We start from the raw sequence: 23,821 nt of genomic DNA, 5'->3' as shown, positions 1-23,821 counted from the left end.
GTACAAGTAAGTCAATAAAACTTTGCTGAAAAAGAGTAAAGACATTCCGTGTTCATGGATTGATAGATTTAATGTTATTAAGATGACACTACTATGAAAGAAAACTATAAATATGATGTAATCCCTGTCAAAATCCTAGTAGGATTTTTGCAGAAATAGAAAACCCACCCCAAACATATATGGAACTTCAAGGGCCAAAAACAATATTGAAAAGAACAATGTTGTAGAGCCAAATTTCCCAATTTCAAAACTTATTGCAAAGCTAGAGCAATCAAAAGAGAACGGAACTGGCATGAAGATAGACATATACACCAACAAAATGCAATCGAGACCGGAAGGGAACTTCTAATACGAGGGCAGTGAATTTTGGGCAAAGGTGCCAAGGCAATTCCATGAGAAAAGAAGAGTCTTCCACCAATTGTGCTGGGAAAAGTGGATATCCACCTGCAAAAGAATGAAGCTGGACCCTTACCTCATATGACATACAAAAATTAACTCAAAATTGTATCAAATGCAAGAGCCAAAGCTATAAACTTTTATAATAAAACATACAGGAAATTTTTCATGATCTTGGATTTGGCAGTGGATTCTATGTATAACACCTAAAGCATGGACAACAAAAGAAAAAATAGATAAGTTGGATTTCATAAGAATAAAAAAATAACAAAATAACTTATGTATCGAGGGACACTATCAAGAAGGCAAAAGGTCACACCACAGAATGGGAGAAAAGGTTTTCAAATCATATACTGATGAAGTTTTGGTAAGACTATATAAAGAACTCCTACAACCTGTCAACAACAAAAGCCAAGTTATTAAAAAAAAGAGCAAAGGACTTAATAGACTTTTCTCCAAAGAAAATACACAAATAACCAATAAGCACTTGCGAAAAGATGAGCAGCACCCTTAGCCGTGGAGGAATGCAGGTCAGAACCACGATGAGATGCCGGGTCACACCCACAAGGCGGCTGTTACAAAGTAAAGCAAACAAAATGGGTAGGAATGAGTGTAGCAAGGATATGGAGGGTGTGAGCCCCTGAATTGCTAGTGGGAACCTAGAGTGCTGCAGCCACGACATAAAACAGCTCGGCAGTTGCTTAAAAAAGTAAAGCGTAGAATTTTCATATAATGCAACAATTCCACTTGAAGGTATATTCCTCAGAGAATGGAAAACAGGAACTCAGACGCTGGTATACCAATGTGACTACCAGTATTAGTCATGGTAGCCAAAAGGTGGAAACAACTGAAGTGTCCATCCACAGGGGAGTGGATGAAAAAAATGTGGCTTATATAATGGAATATCATTAACCCCTGGAAAGGAGTGAAGGGTTGGTGCATGCTGCAACAGGAATGGATCTCGAAATCATTGTGTTCAGTGACATAAACCATACACAAAACTACAAATAGTGTGTGTGTCCACTTATGCCTGGGACCTAGAATCCTAAGTGAATTCACAAAGATGGAAAGGACAGCCCAAGTGACCAGGTTCTGAGAGAGCGCAGCGTGGGGGTTATTGCCTAATGGGCACAGAGTTTCTGCTCGGGATGCTGGAGCAGTTCTGTGAATAGCAGGCACGCTCACACAACAAGGCAAACGTGAATTAATGCCACTGAATTGCATACTTAAAAATGGCTAAAATGGAAAATTCACATTGTGTATATTTCACTACAACCAAAAAAATGCATAAAGTACCAGCGTGGTGTCATAGGAAGAGTTTATAGTCTGGAGTCATGCAGACCTTTGTTACAACTCAAGTTCTGCCACCCATCGGCTGAGCAGCCTTAATCCCCTCAAGCATGAGCTGTCTCATCTATAAAGTGAGGACACTTTTATAAATGAAGGGTTTGTTATGAATTCCAAAACATATAAAATACACAACGTATAGAAATTCACTAATTCTGATGGTTATTATACACAATTTTTTAAAGTATATATTTGAATGAATACGATGAAAATTAGTAGAGATCACATGACTAGGCAAGGGAAACGATTTAGCCTCTCTGGGTTACTTTGACATAAACCATCTTTCTTGAGGCTATTTCATAAATTGATGACCTCTATCATTTGACTATTACATGGGGAGTTAAAAAGTTTATTTCTATTAAAATTTAGACTATTCAAAAATTAAGACTAATAAAATCTTTGTACAAAATACATCTGAAGTAAAAAATAAGTCATGTTTGTCCTTGTTAGAATTGAAGGGCATTACTAAGGTAATAATTAGCCAGCACCGATTCCACAGGAACAGAGCACATCGTCAGGTTGATTAGTCGAGATAACGCAAATGGTCATTGTGTTAGTTAGATTCAGTTGTCAACTTGGCCAGGTGAAGGCACCTGATTTTGTTGCTGTGGACATAAGCCAATGGTACGTGAACCTCATCTGCTGCTAATTACATCTGCAGTCGTCTAGGAGGCGTGTCTGTTGCAATGAGTGACATTTGACTTAATTGGCTGGTGCTTAAATGAGAGAACACAATGTAGCACAGCCAAGCAGCTCGGCATTCCTCATCTCAACACTTGTAGCTCAGCCCAGGCCTTTGGAGATGCAGAAAGGAGTCACCCTGGGGAAAGTTGTTGGAACCCAGGGGCCTGGAGAGAAGACCAGCAGAGACCATCCTGTGCCTTCCGCATAAGAAAGAACCTCAGTGGAAAGTTAGCTGCCTTTCCTCTGAAGAACTAACAAAATAAATCCCCTTTATTAAAAGCCAATCCGTCTCTGGTGTGTTGCATTCCGGCAGCTAGCAAACTAGAACAGTCATGTATCTCCACGCACAGTCCCAACTTTTCCCTAAACTCTCCCAAACAAATCAAGAATTTAGCAGTAAAATTAAGAACAGAATTATTAAATCTCAATGTGCTGCCCCAGTTCATCATTCCTTTTCGAAGATTTAGTCCAAAGGGAGTGAAAATTTGAGGAACAGGGCAATTTAAATCTGACTAATATTAAAAAAGTATATTTTGGAAGACTGCCCTGTTATCTCCTTCATAAATTATAGCTATAGCTCACCTGAGAACAGGTGCAGTTATGAGGAGAAAGGATTTAAATTAGCTGCCTGAATTTCAATTTTTCATAATCAAAAGAATTAGCATCTGCAGGGTCTTATAATTTTTATCTTAATGCCCTATGATTCAGTCATGAATAAGAAATCAACATTTCAGGGACCTGTTTGATGTGGCTTTTAACATAAGAGCAAGATACCGTTCAGTTAACTTCCAATTCTATTTATGATTTACTAAATGTGCTTACAACAGTGATCCCCAAATCAAAATGTGTAATTAAAGATGAGGAAATTGTGTTTTTCAGGATGCTATGATTTTTTAAATAAATGCACACAAATGAGATTAATTTAGAAATATGGATATTAGGCTGGGCAATATCAGCATGGCATAAAAATAGCCTTTGTTTCAGCTTTTCTTTTTTTTGCTAACCTTCATGTTTCAAATTCCATGTTTGTACATATGAAAACATAGATAAATTATCCATAGAAAATTTAGTCTGAAAAGCATATTCATCCATACATCACTTATGAAATAGAGTTTTCTCCCTCTGAAAAACCATTGCAATTAGGTACAAACAAGTATCCAAAGATTATGTGACAATTTTAATTTATACTTTCTATAAATTTGCCTCTGTAGTTTCCAGGTATTTTAGCAACGGTCAGCAAGGTTTAAGAAAAAATTAACCATAAAGCAAAAAAGGTGCTTCTTTAAACACAGTAAAACTGTGTTTCTTTAAAATTTAAAATCGTAAAACAAGGTAATAGAATAAACTTGGAGACGCATTTTTTCCCTAAATCTGGTAAAATTAATCCACGCAACATTGAAAAAAGTCACATAGATGTATGTGGCTTCCCTAAGTATTAAAATGTATCTTCTAAGTTCCGATCCAATTCCAATCTTTTATGAATTTAATTCCCAGATCTAGCTATTCTTTTGATTAAAATTTTAAAATAAATTATAAATTACTTTCCAGAAAATTTTATTTGATTATAAAAGCAGAGAATGTTCTTTAGTTGCTAGACAACAGGAATTCAAATTCTCCTTTAATTACCTCAAAATATACTCTGGTGGACAGCACTGGTGAGCATTGACATGGAGACAAAGATAGAACTCATTTAAGAATTGTAAAAAGGAACTGTGAAAATATAGGAAGTCATCTCATTATCAGGGTGTATTTTCCTTCAACCTTACTTCAAGAAATGAGCTTGCTACTAGGTTGCTGGTTTGAACCTGTCATGTAAGAGAAAAGCCATGTCCTTCTACTCCAATCTTAGGGGCACCCCTACTGTGGGGTGGGGACTTTGGGTTAGGCTTTACCATGGGGCTGTGACCCAGTCTATTCAACTGGGTCTTAATCGGCTGGCTGGAGTCCTTTCAGGGAGAGAGATTTGGAAAGAGTACAGAGCAAGAGTGTTTAGAGAAGGTCAGGTAGAAAACACCGTGGGGAGAAGCATTCAGGACGCGCAGGTGCTGAGAGAGCCGTTTGGAAGGTGGAAGCTGGGAGAGAAGGGAGATGGATTTGGGGCAGAGGAGCAGATGCCAGGTGTTGTCCTCCAGGAAGGCATCCTTCTCTTATTGCCTTAATTTGGACATTTTCATGGTCGTCGAACCATACACGTGTAACATACTAAATCCCTACTGAAAAAGCCAACGCATTCCTGGTTCATTGCCTTCTGTCAGCTTCAGCTAACTGAAGCTCTAGGGAGAAGACTGTTTCTAGGAAGGTTGGTAGAATTGTGGAAGATTTAGAAGACAACAGACTTGGGAGAGCTGGTTCCTGGACCCAACCCAGGCATAACCCCTGGCTCATGGACAGGGACTCTTCCAGAGTTTGTTGATCATTATCGAAGTCCCCAAAATGCTACCATTCTTTGTTATAGTCAGTTCATTCTAAGGTGACCTGTCATTATTTTAAGTACTTTATATTTTATTTTCTATCTCTAAGTTTGGAGTTGTTCAAACTTTTTTAAGACTTTTATCCATGTCTTGGAAAGAGTGTCTAGCACTTCCTCAAACTAAAAACAGGGCTCTCTGTTCACAGGATACTGGCGCATCTCCTGCACCCTTCTAAGCTGCATGCTTTGGGTACTGCGACGTGTGGTGTGGAGTGGACTGGCCTCCAGCCTTTGAGAATAGAAGCATCACAGATGAAGTCTGCTTCCTGAAATGACGGATGGACAATTTTGACCATATCATAAAATAATAAGGATACAGGACTGAGGACCAAGATGGCAGCTTAGCAAGGTGCGCGTTTTAGTTCGTCCTCCAGAACAACTACTAAATAACCAGAAACAGTCAGAACAGCTCCTGGAGCCATGACAGTGACTGGACACACAGCGTACCCCGGTCTGGACCAGCTGGACCGGCTGGGGGCCCCCCAGAACCGTGAGTTCCCCAAGCCACAGCAGCCGGCACCCGGCGCCCCTCCCCCACAGGCGGCTTCCCAGAGGGAAAGGAAAAATACTCTAACAGTAGCAGGGATTGAGTTCAACCAAACACCAATTGTGGCATTAATTAACAAATTCTGACTACTAAAAATAGGCTCCAAATCAGGTGAACCTGGTCAAGGCGGAGATCGCTTATTGGACTAACTGAAAAAGAGGAAAGGGGATGAAACGGAGGTTTTTGTGGCTGTCTCTACGGAGGCTTGGCTGCCTCTGGATTCAGCGGCAGGACTACTTGGGCTGCAACTGCCCCAGGCATAGGCAGAAATGGGCTGCTTTCAGGGCTGTCTCCCACGTGTGCCTTCCCCAGGGGAGGGGTGAAGCCCAACTCAGGTGTAATCCCTCCCTCAAGGAATTGAGACCCCAGGGCTTGGCAATTTGAAGCCATTAAAACCAGCCTACAACTTCTACTCTGTCTCCACCATGCCCCCAGCAAGGAGAGCCTTCCAAACTTAAAGGTGTCACAGCATCTTTTGCTGGTGGGACCTGCAGGCAAACAAATGCCACATATTGGGCAGGAAAAGAAAAACAGTGTCCAGAGACCTCACAGGAAAGTCATTTAACCTGCTGGGTCTCACCATCAGGGAAAACTGACACAGGTGACTCCTTTCCCCCATAGAAGTCCAGTTTAGTCCGGGAAAACCTGGCTGGAGGCTAGATTACCTATGTAGATCCTCCTAAGGGTGGGGAGGGAAAAGGGACCTTACAAGCAGGGCAAGAAACAAGAAAAAAAGAACTGAAAAATTATCCTCTGTTAAACAAAACCTAAGTCCAGAAAAAGCTGAACTGAAGGTCAAAGAACAGACAGACAACAAACTCATCTAGCAAGAAAAACCTAGGTAAGATAAGTGAAAGCAATCACCAGAATAAACTAATTAAGGTAATTAAATGTCTAGATGCCAGTAAAAATAACAAATTACACCAGGAAAATTGAAGATATGGCTCAGTCAAAGGAACAAACCAATAGTTCAAATGAGATACAGGAGCTCGAACAATTAATTCAGAATATAAAAAACAGACATGGAAAACCTCATCAAAAACCAAATCAATGAATTGAGGGAGGATATGAAGAAGGCAAGGAATGAATAAAAAGAAGACATGGAAAGTCTGAAAAAACAAATCACAGAACTTATGGGAATGAAAGGTTCAGTAGAAAGGATGAAAAAACAATGGAAACCTACAATGGTAGATTTCAAGAGACAGAGGTTAGGATTAGTGAACTGGAGGATGGAACATCTGAAATCCAAAAAGAAAAAGAAACTATAGGGAAAAGAATGGAAAAATATGAGCAGGGACTCAGGGAATTGAAAGACAATATGAAGCGCACAAATATACGTGTTGTGGGTGTCCTGGAAGGAGAAGAGAAGGGAAAATGAGGAGAAAAACTAATGGAAGAGATAATCACTGAAAATTTCCCAACTCTTATGAAAGACCTAAAATTACAGATCCAAGAAGTGCAGCACACCCCAAAGAGAATAGATCCAAATAGACGTTCTCCAAGACACTTACTAGCCAGAATGTCAGAGGTCAAAGAGAAAGAGAGGATCTTGAAAGCAGCAAGAGAAAAACAATCCATCACATACAAGGGAAACCCAATAAGACTATGCATAGATTTCTCAGCAGAAAACATGGAGGCAAGAAGACAATGGGAAGATATATTTAAATTACTACAAGAGAAAAGCTGCCAACCAAGAATTCTATACCCAGCAAAATTGTTCTTCAAAAATGAGGGAGAAATTAAAATACTTTCATACAAAAAGTCACTGAGAGAATTTGTGATCAAGAGACCAGCTCTGCAAGAAATACTAAAGGGAGCACAAGAGACAGATACAAAAAGACAGAAGAGGGAGGTGTGGAGAAGAGTGCAGAAAGAAGGAAAATTAGATATGACACATAAAATAGAAAAGGCAAAATGGTAGAAGAAAGTACTACCCATATAGTAATAACACTAAATGTTAATGGATTGAACTCCCCAGTCAAAAGGCATAGACTGGCAGAATGGATTAAAAAACAGGATCCTTCTATATGCTGTCTACAGGAAACACATCTTAGACCCAAAGATAAACATAGGTTGAAAGTGAAAGGTTGGGAAAAGATATTCCATGCAAATAACAACCAGAAAAGAGCAGGAGTAGCTATACTAATATCTGACAAATTAGACTTCAAATGTAAAACAGTTAAAAGAGACAAAGAAGGATACTATGTACTAATAAAAGGAACAATTCAACATGAAGACATAACAATCATAAATATTTATCCACCGAACCAGAATGCCCCAAAATACGTGAGGCAAACACTGAAAACACAGAAAAGGGAAATAGACACATCTACCATAACAGTTGGAGAATTCAATTCCCCACTCTCATCAATGGACAGAACATCTAGACAGAGGATCAATAAAGAAACAGAGAATTTGAATATTACAATAAATGAGCTAGACTTAACAGACATTTATAGGACATTACACCCACAACAGCAAGATATACTTTTTCTCAAGTGCTCATGGATCATTCTCAAAGATACACCATATGCTGGGTCACAAAGCAAGTCTCAACAAATTTAAAAAGATTGAAATCATACACAGCACTTTCTCAGATCATAAAGGAATGAAGTTGGAAATCAACAATAGGCAGAGCACCAGAAAATTCACAAATATGTGGAGGCTCAACAACACACTCTTAAACAACCAGTGGGTCAAGGAAGAAATTACAAGAGAAATCAGTAAATATCTCAAGGCAAATGAAAATGAAAACACAACATATCAAAACTTATGGGATGCAGCAAAGGCAGTGCTAAGAGGGAAATTTATTGCCCTAAATGCCCATATCAAAAAAGAAGAAAGGGCAAAAATTCGGGAATTAAATATCTATTTGGAAGAACTCGAGAAAGAACAGTAAACTAACCCCAAAGCAAGCAAAAGGAAAGAAATAACAAAGATTAGAGCAGAAATAAATGAAATTGAGAACATGAAAACAATTGAGAAAATCAATAAAACCAGAAGTTGGTTCTATGAGAAAATCAATAAGATTGATGGGCCCTTAGCAAGCCTGACAAAAAGAAGAAGAGAGAGGATACAAATAAATAAAGATCAGAAATGGAAGAGGAGACATAACCACTGACCCCACAGAAATAAAGGAGGTAATAACAGGATACTATGAACAACTTTATGCTAATAAGTACAACAATGTAGATGAAATTGACAACTTCCTAGAAAGGCATGAACAACCAACTTTGACTCAAAAAGAAATAGATGACCTCAACAAACCAATCACAAGTAAAGAAATTGAATCAGTCATTCAAAAGCTTCCCAAAAAAGAAAAGTCCAGGACTAGACAGCTTCACATGTGATTTCTACCAAACATTCCAGAAAGAATTAGTACCAAACCTGCTCAAACTCTTCAAAAAAATTGAAGTGGAGGGAAAGCTACTTAATTCATTCTATGAAGCCAAATTCACCCTCATACCAAAACCAGGCAAAGATATTACAAAAAAAGAAAACTACAGACCAATCTCTCTAATGAACATAGATGCAAAAATCCTCAACAAAATTCTAGCAAATAAAACCCAGCAACACATTAAAAGGATTGTTCATCATGACCAAGTAGGATTAATCCCAGGTATGCAAGGATTGTTCAACATAAGAAAATCAATTAATGTAATACACCATATCAACAAATCAAAGCAGAAAATCACATGATCATCTCAATTGATGCAGAGAAGGCATTTGACAAAATTCAACATCCTTTCCTGTTGAAAACACTTCAAAGGATAGGAATACAAGGGAACTTCCTTAAAATGATAGAGGGAATATATGAAAAACCCACAGCTAACATCATCCTCAATGGGGAAAAACTGAAAACTTTCCCCCTAAGATCAGGAACAAGACAAGGATGTCCACTATCACCACTATTATTCAACATTGTGTTGGAGGTTCTAGCCAGAGCAATTAGACAAGAAAAAGAAATACAAGCATCAAAATTGGAAAGGAAGAAGTTAAACTATCACTGTTTGCAGATGATATGATACTATATGTAAAAAACCTGAAAAATCCACAAAAAACTACTAGAGCTAATAAATGAATACAGCAAAGTGGCAGGTTACAAGATCAACATTCAAAAATCTGTAGTGTTTCTATACACTAGAAATGAACAATCTGAGGGGGAAATCAAGAAATGAATTCCATTTAAAATTGCAACTAAAAGAATAAAATACTTATGAATAAATTAACTAAAGAGACAAAAGTCCTATACAAAGAAAACTACAAGAAACTGTTAAAAGAAATCACAGAAGACCTAAATAGATGGAAGGGCATACCGTGTTCATGGATTGGAAGACTAAATATAGTTAAGATGTCAAATCTACCTAAATTGATTTACAGATTCAATTCAATTCCAAATAAAATCCCAAGAACTTACTTTTCAGAAATAGAAAAACCAATAAGCATATTTATCTGGAAGGGCAGGGTGCCCCGAATTGCTAAAAGTATTTTGAGGAAAAAAAACGAAGCTGGAGGTCTCACACTGCCTGACTTCAAGGCATATTATGAAGCCACAGTGGTCAAAGCAGCATGGTACTGGCATAAAGATAGATATATTGATCAATGGAATCAAATAGAGTGCTCAGATATAGACCCTCTCATATATGGACATTTGATCTTTGATAAGGCTGTCAAGCCAACTCACCTGGGAGAGAACAGTCTCTTCAATAAATGGTGCCTAGAGAACTGGATATCCATATGCAAAAGAATGAAAGAGGACCCATATCTCACACCCTATACAAAAGTTAACTCAAAATGGATCAAAGATCTAAACATTAATTCTAAGACCATAAAACAGTTAGAGGAAAATGTAGGGAGATATCTTATAAATCTTATAATTTAATTGGAGGCGGTTTTATAGACCTTACACCTAAAGCAAGAGCACTGAAAAAAGAAATAAATAAATGAGAGGGCCTCAAAATTAAACACTTTTGTGCATCCAAGAACTTCATCAAGAAAGCAAAAAGACAGCCTACACAATGGGAGACAATATTTGGAAATGACATATCAGATAAAGTTCTAGTATCCAGAATTCATAAAGAGATTGTTCAACTCAACAACAAAAAGACAGCCAATCCAATTGCAAAATGGGAAAAAGACTTAAACAGACACTTCTCAGAAGAGGAAATACAAATGGCCAAATGGCACATGAAGAGATGCTCAATGTCCCTGGCCATTAGAGAAATGCAAATCAAAACCACAATGAGATATCATCTCAGACCCACCAGAATGGCCATTATCAACAAAAAAGAAAATGACAAGTGCTGGAGAGGATGCGGAGAAAGAGGCACACTTATCCACTGTTGGTGGGAATGTCAAATGGTGCAACTGCTGTGGAAAGCAGTTTGGTGGTTCCTCAAAAAGCTGACTATAGAATTGCCATATGACCCAGCAATACTACTGCTAGGTATCTACTCAGAGGACTTAAGGGCAAAGACACAAACCGACATTTGCACGCCAATGTTTATAGCAGCATTATTTACAGTTGCAAAGAGGTGGAAACAGCCAAAATGTCCATCAACAGACGAGTGGCTAAACAAACTGTGGTATATACATACGATGGAATACTATGCAGCTTTAAGACAGAATAAACTTATGAAGTATGTAATAACATGAATGGACCTTGAGAACATTATGCTGAGTGAGACTAGCCAAAAACTAAAGGACAAATACTGTATGGTCCCACTGATGTGAACCGACATTCGAGAATCAACTTGGAATATGTCGTTGGTAACAGAGACCATCAGGAGATAGAAATAGGGTAAGATAGTGGGTAATTGGAGCTGAAGGGATACAGACTGTGCAACAGGACTGGATATAAAAACTCAGAAATGGACAGCACAATACTAGCTAACTGTAATGTAATTATGTTAAAACACTGAATGAAGCTGCATGTGAGAATGATAGAGGGAGGAGGGCTGGGGACATAAATGAAATCAGAAAGAAAGATAGATGTTAAAGATCGAGATGGTATAATCTAGGAATGCCTAGAGTGTATAACAATAGTGAAATGTACAATGTACAAATTTTAAAAATATTTTTGCATGATGAAGAATAAAAGAATGTCATATTGCAGGGTGCTGAAAATAGATGGTAATTAATATTTTAAAATGTCACCTTATGTGTGAGACTAAAGCAAAAAATGTTTATTTGTTACAAAATTTATATTTTGACTAGAGCATTTCCTAATATAACTTATGTAGATAGTTTGATTGAACATCATAAGTACTTGGAATCTCAAGTAGGACATGAGATTTTGTTGGTTTATCCAGAGTGATGCCCCAATGAATCCCAGAGTGATTTGATCAGTGACTGGAAAAGTATTTGCAAAGCCCCCTTCGGGGAATGGTGAGAGTGGGGAGAAATTCAACTTCCCCAAGTCGAATTCTTGATATTCTCACAAGCAGTGTGGACAACCAAAGCTATAGGCTGAGCCCCCAGTCTTGGGGGTTTGTTCATATGAAACGTAACCCCACAAAAAATAGGTCAAGTCTACTTAAAATTTAGGCCTAAGAGTCACCCCCAAGAGAGCCTCTTTTGTTGCTCAGATGTGGCCTCTCTCTCCAGCCAACACGACGAGCAGTCTCACCACCCTCCCCGTCTCTGCATGGGGCATGACTCCCAGGGGTGTGGACCTTCCTGGCAACGTGGGACAGAGATCCTGGAATGAGCTGAGACTCAGCATCAAGGGACTGAGAAAAACCCTAGAATGAGCTGAGAATTAACATCAAGGGATTGAGAGAACCTTCTCGACCAAAAGGGGGAAGAGTGAAATGAGACAAAGTGTCAATGACTAAGAGATTCCAAACAGAGTCGAGAGGTTATCCTGGAGGTTATTCTTACGCATTAAGTAGATATCACCTTGTTGTTCAAGATGTAGTGGAGAGGCTGGAGGGAACTGCCTGAAAATGTAGAGCTGTGTTCCAGTAGCCATGTTTCTTGATGATGATTGAACAATGATATAGCTTTCACAATGGGACTCTGTGAATGTGAAAACCTTGTGTCTGATGCTCCTTTTAGCTACTATATCAACAAAAGTGTAGAACATATGGAATAAAAATAAATAATAGGGGGAACAAATGTTAAAATAAATTTAGTTTGAAATGCTAGTGGTAATGAAAGCGAGGGGTAAGGGGTATGGTATGTTTAACTTTTTTTTCTCTATTATCATTTTATTTCTTTTTCTGTTGTCTTTTTATTCCTTTTTCTAAATCAATGCAAATGTTCTAAGAAATGATGAATATGCAACTATGTGATGATATTAAGAATTACTCATTATATACATAGAATGGAATGATAAAAAAAGGAAAAAAATAAGGATACAGAAGGAAATTTGGCATAGATTAAGTATAATGAAGCATGAAAAATAAGTTAATAACTACTGAGTACTTAGGTGCTATGCACTTTATTCATTTAATCTTCAAACTTATGAAGATGTAAAGGGTAAGCTATATACCAAATGCCACGGTGGCAACAAATCAGGATTCTTTAGAGGGACTCTTGTCCAAACACTGTGAAATCTTTCTCAATTTCTTATAGTTTATATGTTATATATTCACTAAGAGATGTTTTACATGATTTAGATTTATGAAAAGATCGAGTAAAAATAATAACACAGTACTGAAAAACACTCACACTAGAAATAACTAGTGGCAAGTAAGGACACAGTTAATTGATCATTTTCCTTAAATAAAAACAACAACAATACTGTTTATTTGTTTTGGTGCTTACCAGAAGGTAAACTCTATAGAGAATGGATTCCTCTCTTGATCATTTTGTCTTCGCCTTCCAGTTTGCATGGAACAATGGTGCATGATATTATTAATTTAATAAATATTTACTGAATGAACACATGGATGGCTGAGCATGTTAATTTTTTTTTTTTGGTTGATAAATCCACCATTACAGAAATCTTATTGTATGCCAGATACTGCTTTAAGCAACACTTACTTATTTCAATTACTCAAACACTGCAGCAGTTGTTCTTACCAGCCAGGAAAGGGGGTACACGGGCATCATTGTGGTTAGGACAACTCTGAGGTTTTGTCTGTATTCAGACATGATTGCCAACCTGCCTTTTTCCCCTTTAATCCATCATGATTACAGAATGGCTTTATCTAGCCTTAGCATCCTGTGAAATTGTTTTATTCAACAGGAAAACACTAAGGCCTGAGTCAGTTCGTAGATGTTGGAGGCTGCCTTTTCCGTTCATAAGTTTAGGGAGAGATCCAAAGAGGGATGATGCAGTAGGAGCCCCTGGAGAGCCACAGCTGCTACGGGGCAAGGAGAGGCTCTGGGGAGGGGCGTCTTTGGACAACAGTGCTCACTGGACATCCATGGAAGAGAGGAGGAAAGGCCGGTCTGCCAGGAGCCTCTGCTGTGAGGGTGAGCTCTTGCTATCCCCATTTATGGACAAAGAGGCTGTTACTGAGAGCTTAAGAAATGTGCCCAAGGACACAGGCTATTAATGGAAGTGTAGCAGTCTGTCTTTAGAATCCAAAACCTTAACTATTTATTCTACTGACTCTCAAAATGACCAAGAAATGCTTAAAAAGATAGTCAAAGTCACTCCTGCTTGGGAGAATTCCAGTGAATGCTGAATAAAAATCTAATCCATTAACGCTGGGAAGACCAAAGCCGAGACAGGGGACGGGGCGGGGGCAGGTGAACGCTCAGGTGCGCCGTGGTCTGGCATCGGATTGCGGATCCTCTGTGAAAAGCCATCCATCAGATGCAGCAAATCTGTTTCTGCAGATTGATCCTGTAGAAATAAACCCATCAGGTTGTAAAGGAAAAACCGAGATAAGTAGATAAGTAGGTAATTATGAGAGCATTATTTATAATATCACTAAATGGGGACTAATCTGAATGTTCGGCAGTAGAACGGACGAGCAAACTCCGGTGTGCCCGTTCTGTGGACTATCGTGAAGCTGTGAAAACAACTAGATAGATCATTTTTCTATGAACTTAGAGAGATATTCATTATGGATTTATAGTTTAATGTCATAGTGGCATTCCATAAACCAAAAAAGCAACATGTGAGATAAGGAGAGTGAAAATCATGGATGGGGGCAGGCCACACTGTCAGCACTGCTGAGCACAGGATGGAGAACAGGAGGTCGGGGCTCCTCAGAAGAAGTAGTGTACATTTCTGCTCATATTTGTATACTTAGATAGTTTTGCTTATTTTCTGAGTATATTTGAACTTTATAACTAAAAAGTAAGAATAGAATATTTCTTAGTCAGATAAAGGAATTTGATATCCCTTAAATATTTAAGATAATTTCATTCAAATTGAAATATAATAAATTAAAGAGAAAGATAGTTTCAATTAAAAATATTTCAGATTAATAAAAGCAATTTTGTGATATTATTGGAATCTTTTAAATATTCAGAAATGAGATGATATAGAGAAATTAATATTCAAGTTTTGACTGTGAGTGTGGAAAATTCTTTTCTAGTCTCTAATCCACGGAAAGCAATCTTAGAGGTCTTCAGGCTTTAAAAAGATGAAATGATTTCTATAAAAGTACAGCTGTCCAAGAGATACATGAGTCATCGTCTACTCACAACTACTCCCTATAGATAGAAATAAATATTTTTATGCTACTATTTCCTTTGTATCCCAGCAATTAAGAATTCTGTGTTGGTCCATCAGACTCTAGAACAGAACAAGTGACTTTAAATGTAGGAATGGTCTAGATATGAGTAAGAGAATCGGAAATTCCTTAGGTTGTCTTCATCAATAGATGCACAAACATCCTTGTTTCTGTGCCCTGTTATATGTTTTAACATAGTTCCATTAGAGAGATGAGCAGGTAGGAAGTTCTTTGGCTAAGTGGTACTTTTTCAGGTCACTATCTCAAATCTTAAAGAACAATGCTCAACTATACATACTGAGTAGGTATCCATACCTTGCAGTGTCATGCCTAACTAGATAGACTGCACAATATCTATTGAAGCATAGAATTCAAATCACCCCCTGTTAAAAAAAAAACAAAAAACCTAGGAAGAACCATTTATCAAAATTAATTTTCCAAACGTTTTTAATTCCAACATCTGAAATTGTGCTTGAAGCACAAGAATTAATAAGAGTCAAGGAGGAGGTGGGTCAGGATGGTGGTGAAGGGAAGTGTGGAATTTAGTTAGCCCTCCAAGGCAGCTAACAGATAGCTGGAAACTGTCAGGAACAACTCTGGGGGACTCCCATGACTGGCATACTTTGCACACCAGTCTGGAATGGATGAAGGGCCGAGACCACAGTGCAGAACTGTGAGCCAGACTCCCTAACTGTGGAGGCTGGTGCCCCTCCCCAGTTGGCATCGCAGGCTGTTTTGGAGACACTTTTCTGTGGAAAACAGTCTCTACTAGGCCCAAGGCAAGGAGAGCTGAAGCATGCTCCAATTGTAGACATAATTAAGAAATTTGGACTGCTGCACAGATAAACCTAAAGAAGCAGGAAAGGAACCCTGAGGCCTCTCCTGGCAGAGAGGAGGCAGGGTTCTTGAAAAAAAGTTTAAAAACAGAGGCCTGCAGAATCATCTGAGCTCAGAATACGGGAAAGGGCAAGAACCAGAAAATCAAGAGCTGAAAAATTCTAATTAGGTAAGCAGAAGCTATGCCACATGTAAGATCAAGGGTTAAAACAAGACCCACAGAATTTGTTGAGAGCAGCTGGCATCAGGGTGGTGGCCGCAGTAAACTGTGGAGATTGTTATGTAGCGCAGTCTGGGAGAAAGAGAATGTTTACCCCAAATGGTTATGTTAAATATGAAGGAAGAGAGCACTGAAAAATAAGCACTCTGATCCCTCTGGAAATGCGTGCATGCCTTTTGTCCCCCTGCAGGATATAGGCTGGATCTGGTTAAGAATAAGTTGTCTGTTATTGCTGATCTTCAAACTCCCTGATCCCATCTCTTTCTTGTCATTCCTTAATATCCTTCCAGCTCCATTCCATAGGAAGCAACATCTGGTGCCCAGCATGGGGCACAAAGAAGACGACTCCGAAACAATAGTGAGGAACCAAGGAAAAGTCTCCATTAGAGGGACGTTTGTCCAGCCGATAGAAGAGGACTCGAGTCATATTGGTAAGTAAGCATTTTCCTTGTAGCATCAGGGTAACAAGTAATCACAACAGGCCACTGGAGGAGTATGTTTGTGTGTCAAAAACATTGTAAGAAACTACAGGGGTCTCAATGAAGACTTCAGAGTCACTAGAGGTCTTTTCTTTATTACAGAAGCATTGTTATTGGTTTCAGCCTTAAGGCTGTAATGTTTTAAATCCTAAGCAATGGAAATTGGTTATGAAGGCTCTGTGGCAAACATAACAAAATGGGGAAGATATTCCTGTTTCTGTTTGGTCATTGTGTTCAGTCAGGCAATGAACCACCTAGCCCTCGCTTTCTCTTAAACTCTGTGTTGTGTTTTTTCTCAATCTACCACTGACCCTTCTGACCCTGTTTGGACAATTGCTTGAGCTGGACTCAGCAATTGTTGCCCAGACAGGGATCTGATAGGGGAATTCTTCAAGCATCAAGTGAGGAGATGCTCCAGGGATGTCCACTACAAATACTACAAAGAGCTAATAAGAGCTATAAAAGGGTAAGGAGCGAATTGGAGATATTTTCAGCTAGGTGTAAAACATGGGGTATTCAGGTTCAGCAGAAAGAACCTCTATAAATCTATGCTGTCCACTAGAGGCACAAAATTTTCTCAGCCTCAATTAGAAACTTTTCTCTGTCATGTACAGGATCATTGCCCATGGTTTCCAGAAGAAAATATAGTTAATCCTCAAACTTGGGCAAAAGTAGAAGAACAATTAAGAAACAGATAACGAGATGCTTAATCTTAAACAATCTCCAGTATGTACTTTTTCTCAGCTATCCAAATATATAATTGAGCCCACTGATGACACAACACTCCAACCCACACCTTTAACTTGGAAAGCACATGAGCCTTTGTGGGTTGAGCACTGGCCCTTATCTATAGAAAAAATAAAGGCTTTAACTCAGTTCAAAAACAGTTTAAAGTGGGACATGTAGAAGAATCTCATAGTCCCTGGAATTCTCCAGTATTTTTTATAAAAAAGAAATCAGGAAAATGGAGAATGTTAACTGATTTGATAAAAGTTAATGCTGTAATTCAACCTATGGAGTCTTTACAACCTGGCTTGCCCACACCAGCTATAATTCCTAAAAACTGCTCTATTATTATAATAGATTTAAAAAATTGCTTCTTTACCATACCTTTAGCAGAGCAAGATAAAGAAAAATTAATTTCTGAGCTCATTCTTAATGAGCTACCTTTATATAAAAATTCATATACACCTGAGTCAGAAAATATTCAATAGGAGCAATGCCATGCTGAACAAAAGTCAGTACTCAGTAATGGTTCCTACGGAATTGTAAGAGATGCAGTTCCTGTGGGGCCTCCTATCTCTGACTCGGAGGTAACTGAGACTATATGGACAGGTAAGCTAAATCAGAGTTTAATACATAGAGGACAATTTGTGCCAAATCCTTGGGATGATAAATACAACATTAGTCAGAGAAATTTATGGAAAATTTTCCTAAGACTGGGACCAATTTTTATAGCGAATTCCAGTAACTATAACTTCTTTTTAAATAACAGCCATAAACACTATATGCAAATATGTACTAGAGATCCATATATATTTGTTAAAGGTCATATGCATATAAGAAATCAAACTTTTAATTGTGAGAATTGTTCTCTATTCACTTGTCTCCAAGTATTTAAGTTACAGGAAAATGAGACGATTGTAGCAGCAAGGAGAAGAACAGGTATTTGGCTGCCAGTGCAGATGTCAAGATCTTGGCAGTCCTCTCCCAAAGCACAAATCCTGATCCATTTGGCAAGAGAATATCTGCAAAGGACTAAGAGACTAATTGGACTCATTATTGCAGCTGTCATTGGAATCATTGGAATTATCACAGTGGCTGTGGTCGCTGGAACTGCATTGCATCAAACTATACAGACACAGCATTATGTTAGAGAATGGCATAAAAACACCAGTGAGCTGTGGCATAGTCTATCTTATATTGATGAGCAAATTAATAATAGACTAAATGATATAGAGACAGCATTGATTCATATTGGACATCAAATGTATAATTTAAATTTTTTAGGAAGTTTAAAATGTGACTGGAATGAGAGGAATTTTTGTATTACCCCTTCTAGATATAATCAATCTGAAATAGAATGGGAAAAGGTAAAGAGGCATCTTTTGGAGCATTTGGATAGTTTAAGTCTCAATATCTTAGAATTACAAAAAAGAGTATTAGAAATATCTCAGAATAATTTACATATAGCCTACAGAGAATCACTTACCCAAGAGCTAAAAAATCTTAATCCTATTTACTGGTGGAAATCACATCATTTTTTGACTACTACAGGCTTAGGTTTGGGGCTGTTTATACTCTTTCTCTTCCTCAGCTGTGTCGAACAAAAAATGTTCAAAGTAACAAACCGCACCACTAAGCAAAGCCATGCTAACAGTGTGAGTCTGGCAAAAGCCCTTGGCTCCCTCCCGAATCAAAGTCAGAGAGGTTGACTGGTGGCCAATTACAGGTAAGACCCTTCCTTCAGTGCTTAAGGGCAACCTAAGACAGGCACAGTCACCTCAGCTAATAAAATAAAAAGGGGGAAATGTAGGAGCCAGGGTTAAAACAAGACCCACAGAATTTGTCAGGAGCAGCTGGCATCAGGGTGGTGGTGGCAGGAAACTGTGGCGATTGTTACGTAGAACAGTCTGGGAGAGAGAGAATGTTTACCTCAAATGGTTATGTTAAGTATGAAGGAAGAGAGCACTGAAAAATAAGCACTCTGATCCCTCTGGAAATGCGTGCATGCCTTTTGACTCCCTGCAGGATATAGGCTGGATCTGGTTAAGAATAAAGTTGTCTGTTGTCTGTTATTGCTGATCTTCAGACCCCCTGATCCCATCTCTTTCTTGTCATTCCTTAATATCCTTTGAGCTCCATTCCATAGGAAGCAACAGCCACAGGTCTAGAATGGAAAAGTCAAAGAACAAATAGAGAACAAAGCCAACCAACAAGAAAATCCTAGGTAAAAGAGAGAAAACTGCCTCCAGAATAAACTATTCAAGGAAATCAGATGCCTAGACACAAGCAAAAAAAAAAACAAAAAAATTATGAGCCATACTAGGAAGTATGAAGATATGGCCCAGTCAAAGGAAAAACCTAACACTTCAAATGAGATACAGGAGTTGAAACAAGTAATTCAAAGATATTCAAATGAGTATTCTGAATCAAATCAATGCATTGAAGGAAGATATGACAAATGAGATGCTGGATATAAAGAAGAGATTGGGTGATAATATAGAAGAATTTGAAAGCTTAAACAAAATGGCAGAATTTATGGGAGTAAAATGAACAATAGAAGAGATGAAAAACATAATGGAGACATACAACAGCAGATTTGAAGAAGAAGAAGAAAGGATTAGTGAACTAGAGGACAAGAAATCTGAAATCCTACACACAAAAGAACATATAGGGGAAAAATGGAAAAATAATCTAATCCACCAGATTGGATTAGAAGAACTCCTTCATTCATTCAGAACTCGCTGTAACTAATAACACCTTCATTCATTCAGAGCTCACTGTAACTAATAACACCTTCATTCATTCAGAGCTCACTGTAACTAATAACTCCTTCTTCATTCAGAGCTTGCTGTAACTAATAACACCTTCATTCATTCAGAGCTCGCTGTAACTAATAACTCCTTCATTCATTCAGAGCTTGCTGTAACTAATAACTCCTTCATTCATTCATAGCTTGCTGTAACTAATAACTCCTTCTTCATTCAGAGCTTGCTGTAACTAATAACACCTTCATTCATTCAGAGCTCGCTGTAACTAATAACTCCTTCATTCATTCAGAGCTTGCTGTAACTAATAACACCTTCATTCATTCAGAGCTTGCTGTAACTAATAACTCCTTCATTCATTCAGAGCTTGCTGTAACTAATAACACCTTCATTCATTCAGAGCTCACTGTAACTAATAACTCCTTCATTCATTCAGAGCTTGCTGTAACTATCTCTTAGGAATTGAGATATGACTAATGAAGTGCATAAATATATGTGTCATAAGTGTCCTGGGGGGAAAAGAGAAAGGAAATGGGGCAGGAAATATAATGGAGGAAATAATCATTGAGAATTTCTTAACTCTAATGGAAGACATAAAATTACAGATTCAAGAAGCACAGCTTACCCCAAACAGACTAGATTGAAATAGAACTGAAAGCAACAGGAAAAAAGTGATCCGTTACATACAAAGGAAGCTCAGTACCCCCCACCAGATTGGATTAGAAGAACATGGCATTTCTGGGGTGCATAGCAAAAACTTCAAACCACCACACTAGGGTCTATAGTTAACAGTAACACGTAATATGCTTCCATTACTTGTAACAAAGGCATTACACCAAAGCTAAATGTCAAAAAGAGGGGCATTAGGGAGGGTATGGTATGGAATTCTTTTTGTTATTTCTCCTTTTTATATTTTATTAATTTCTTTTCTTTCTCTTTCATTGCAGAATGGTAAGAAATGCTCTCATATAGGTAGATTAGGGTGGTGAATGCATAACTATGTAATTGCATAAGAAGCCACTAATTGTTTACCTAAAATTGATTTACGGTGTGCAAATAAAACTGCTTAAAAAATAAACCAGAAAGATATTTGAGTAATGTGGAAGAGAAGTGCGCCTGTTAACTTAGCTGGGGGGAGGTAGAATAGTTCAGTCCCTCTGGAGAGCAGTGTGGTGGCTCCACAAGAAGCTAAGTTTAGGGTTTCCACACAGTCCTTCAACCCTGTTATTAAAAATCTGCTTGGAAGGACTGAAAGCAGGGAGATGAATGGGCATTTGCACATTGGTGCTTAGCGCATCTGTATTCACAATTTGCAATGGACAGTGATGGCCTTGGGGTACAATGACTCATAAATGGAAAGGAGAACTGTGGTGTATGTACATACATTGGAATAGTCAGCAGCTGCATGAAGGAATGAAGTTGTGAGGCATGCAAACCAGATGAATGATCCTGGAGGACATTATGTTGGGTGAAATAAGCCAGAAGCAAAAGAAATAAATATTATGAGTCCTAACTAATATGGATTTACTATAATGGGCGAGCTCTGAGAATTGAATTTGAGAGCGTAGGTTATCAGGTGATGGAAGAGTGGGCAATCAACAATTAAGGAGTACAGAACTTCCAACAACGCTTACTGTAAACGTTCCTAGGTTGTAGGCCCTTGGAGCAGTAACATCTACTCCGGAGTTGTAACTCTTATTTCTAAATTCTGAGCTCTTTGTGTACAATCTGGTCATTCTCTGGAACTTTGGGTATCTGTGTAACACATGAAACTTAGAGTTAGAGTTCTGCAGTTCTGAAAGTCAGCATTACCCCATGCAGCAACTGATAAAGAAGCTGAAAAGGAGATCAGACTTCAGTTAGAGATATGAATGAAGCAGGTCTGGTTTGGACTAAGGTAAATCAAAACACAGGGTAAAGTTGATATTGACTGTGTTTTAAAACTTCAACTTCTGCGTGAGGCCCAAAGGAAGAGACGTTTATTTGGTACAAAATGTATAAAATTTATACTTTCTATAGCACACTATCTAATTTAATCTGCATGGACAGTTTATTCAAACAACATAATTACATGGAACCTTGAATTAGGGAATGAGATCTTGTTATTTTGTACAATTAATGTAATATCCCAATACAACCCAGAGTAATCTGGGCAGAAAATTTAAAAACATATATATTTGCAAATTCCCTTTGAGAAACTGGAGGGAAATGTGAAAGTATTAAACTTCCCCACTGGGGAATTCCTGATATTCTTGCAAGCATTAGGGACTATGAATTTAATAAGCCAGGCCCTCAATATTGGGACTCACCCTTCTGAAACTATTCCTTCAAAGGAGAAGCTAAACCTACTTATGACTTTGCTAGGACTCACTTCCAGGGAACTTTGTTTGTGGCTCAGATGTGGCCTCTCTCTCTAAGCCATCTCTGCAGGTGACCCCACTGCCCTCCCCTCTTCCTGGGACATGATGCCCCTGACAATGTGGGGCCAGACTCCCAGGGATGAGGCTGGCTCTGGTATTGTGGGACTGAGAAAACCTTCTTGACCAAAAGGGGGAAAGAAATGAAATAAAATTTCAGTGGTGAAGAGCTTTCAAATAGAGTCAAGAGGTCATTCTGGAGGTTATTCTTATGTATTACATATACATTTTTAGTTTCTGGTGTACTGGAAGAGCTAGAACAAAATACCTGGAACAGTTGAACTGTAATCCAGTAGTCTTGCTCTTTGATGACTGTATAACTGTACATTTTTTGGTGTGGCCATGTGATTGTGTAAACCTTAGTGACTGATGCTCCCTTTATCCCAGTGTATGGACAAATGAGTAAGAAAATAAAGACCAAATAAATAATAGGGGCTGACATGGGGTATGTGATGTTTTGGATGTTCTCTTTTATTTTTTATTGTTTTGATGTAATGAAATTTCTAAAATTGATTGTGGTGATGAATGCACAACCATATTATGATACTGTGAGCCATTGGTTGCATACTTTGTATGATTATATGGTATGTGACTATATCTCATTAAAATTGCATAAAATCAGTATTTGCATCAATCTGAAGCAAATTAATATAAAACTAATTAACAAGAATGAACTGTCTTCCCATATAAATTGTATTCAAATGCAACCTCCATTGTACTTAAGCAAAGTTCATCTGATTGATTCATGAATTTGAAAAAAAAATAGCTTGGGTTAAAGTGATGATGATGCCATGTGAATATTCCCCTTAGCAATCTTATAGTCATCATCATACTATGCAGAAGATTTTTAAATTGTTTCAAATCTAAATCAAATATCTTTGAAATTATTAACTGCCTCCCCACTTCACCTTCTCATTTATACACATTTTGCTATCATTTATCTTCTTCAATATCTGAGGTTATAATAATCTATAAAGACATTTTGTAGCAAAAATATATAACATCATTCATGAAAAAATGGAATGTTCTCATTTGACTGAAGGGATCAATTTAACAAATAGTGTCTAAAGGACTATTTTGTCTTGGAAAGTTCAGAGCAGGTCCTAAATGTAATAGCTAATGTACCACCACCACAACCCATTCCATACTGAAACACAGCAGTTGCTTAGAACCTGGTGTATTATACAGGCTTTGTATGGATAGAACCAAAAGTGCATTTGCAACATATTCCACTGAGAGTCATTTAATGTCAAGTATCAAATCTGCCTAACTGTTAAGATCTTGAGGTAAACTTT

The sequence above is a fragment of the Tamandua tetradactyla genome, chromosome 15 (genome assembly GCF_023851605.1).
Source record: "Tamandua tetradactyla isolate mTamTet1 chromosome 15, mTamTet1.pri, whole genome shotgun sequence".
Classification (NCBI taxonomy): domain Eukaryota; kingdom Metazoa; phylum Chordata; class Mammalia; order Pilosa; family Myrmecophagidae; genus Tamandua; species Tamandua tetradactyla.
Note: the sequence above shows the minus strand (reverse complement) of the source record.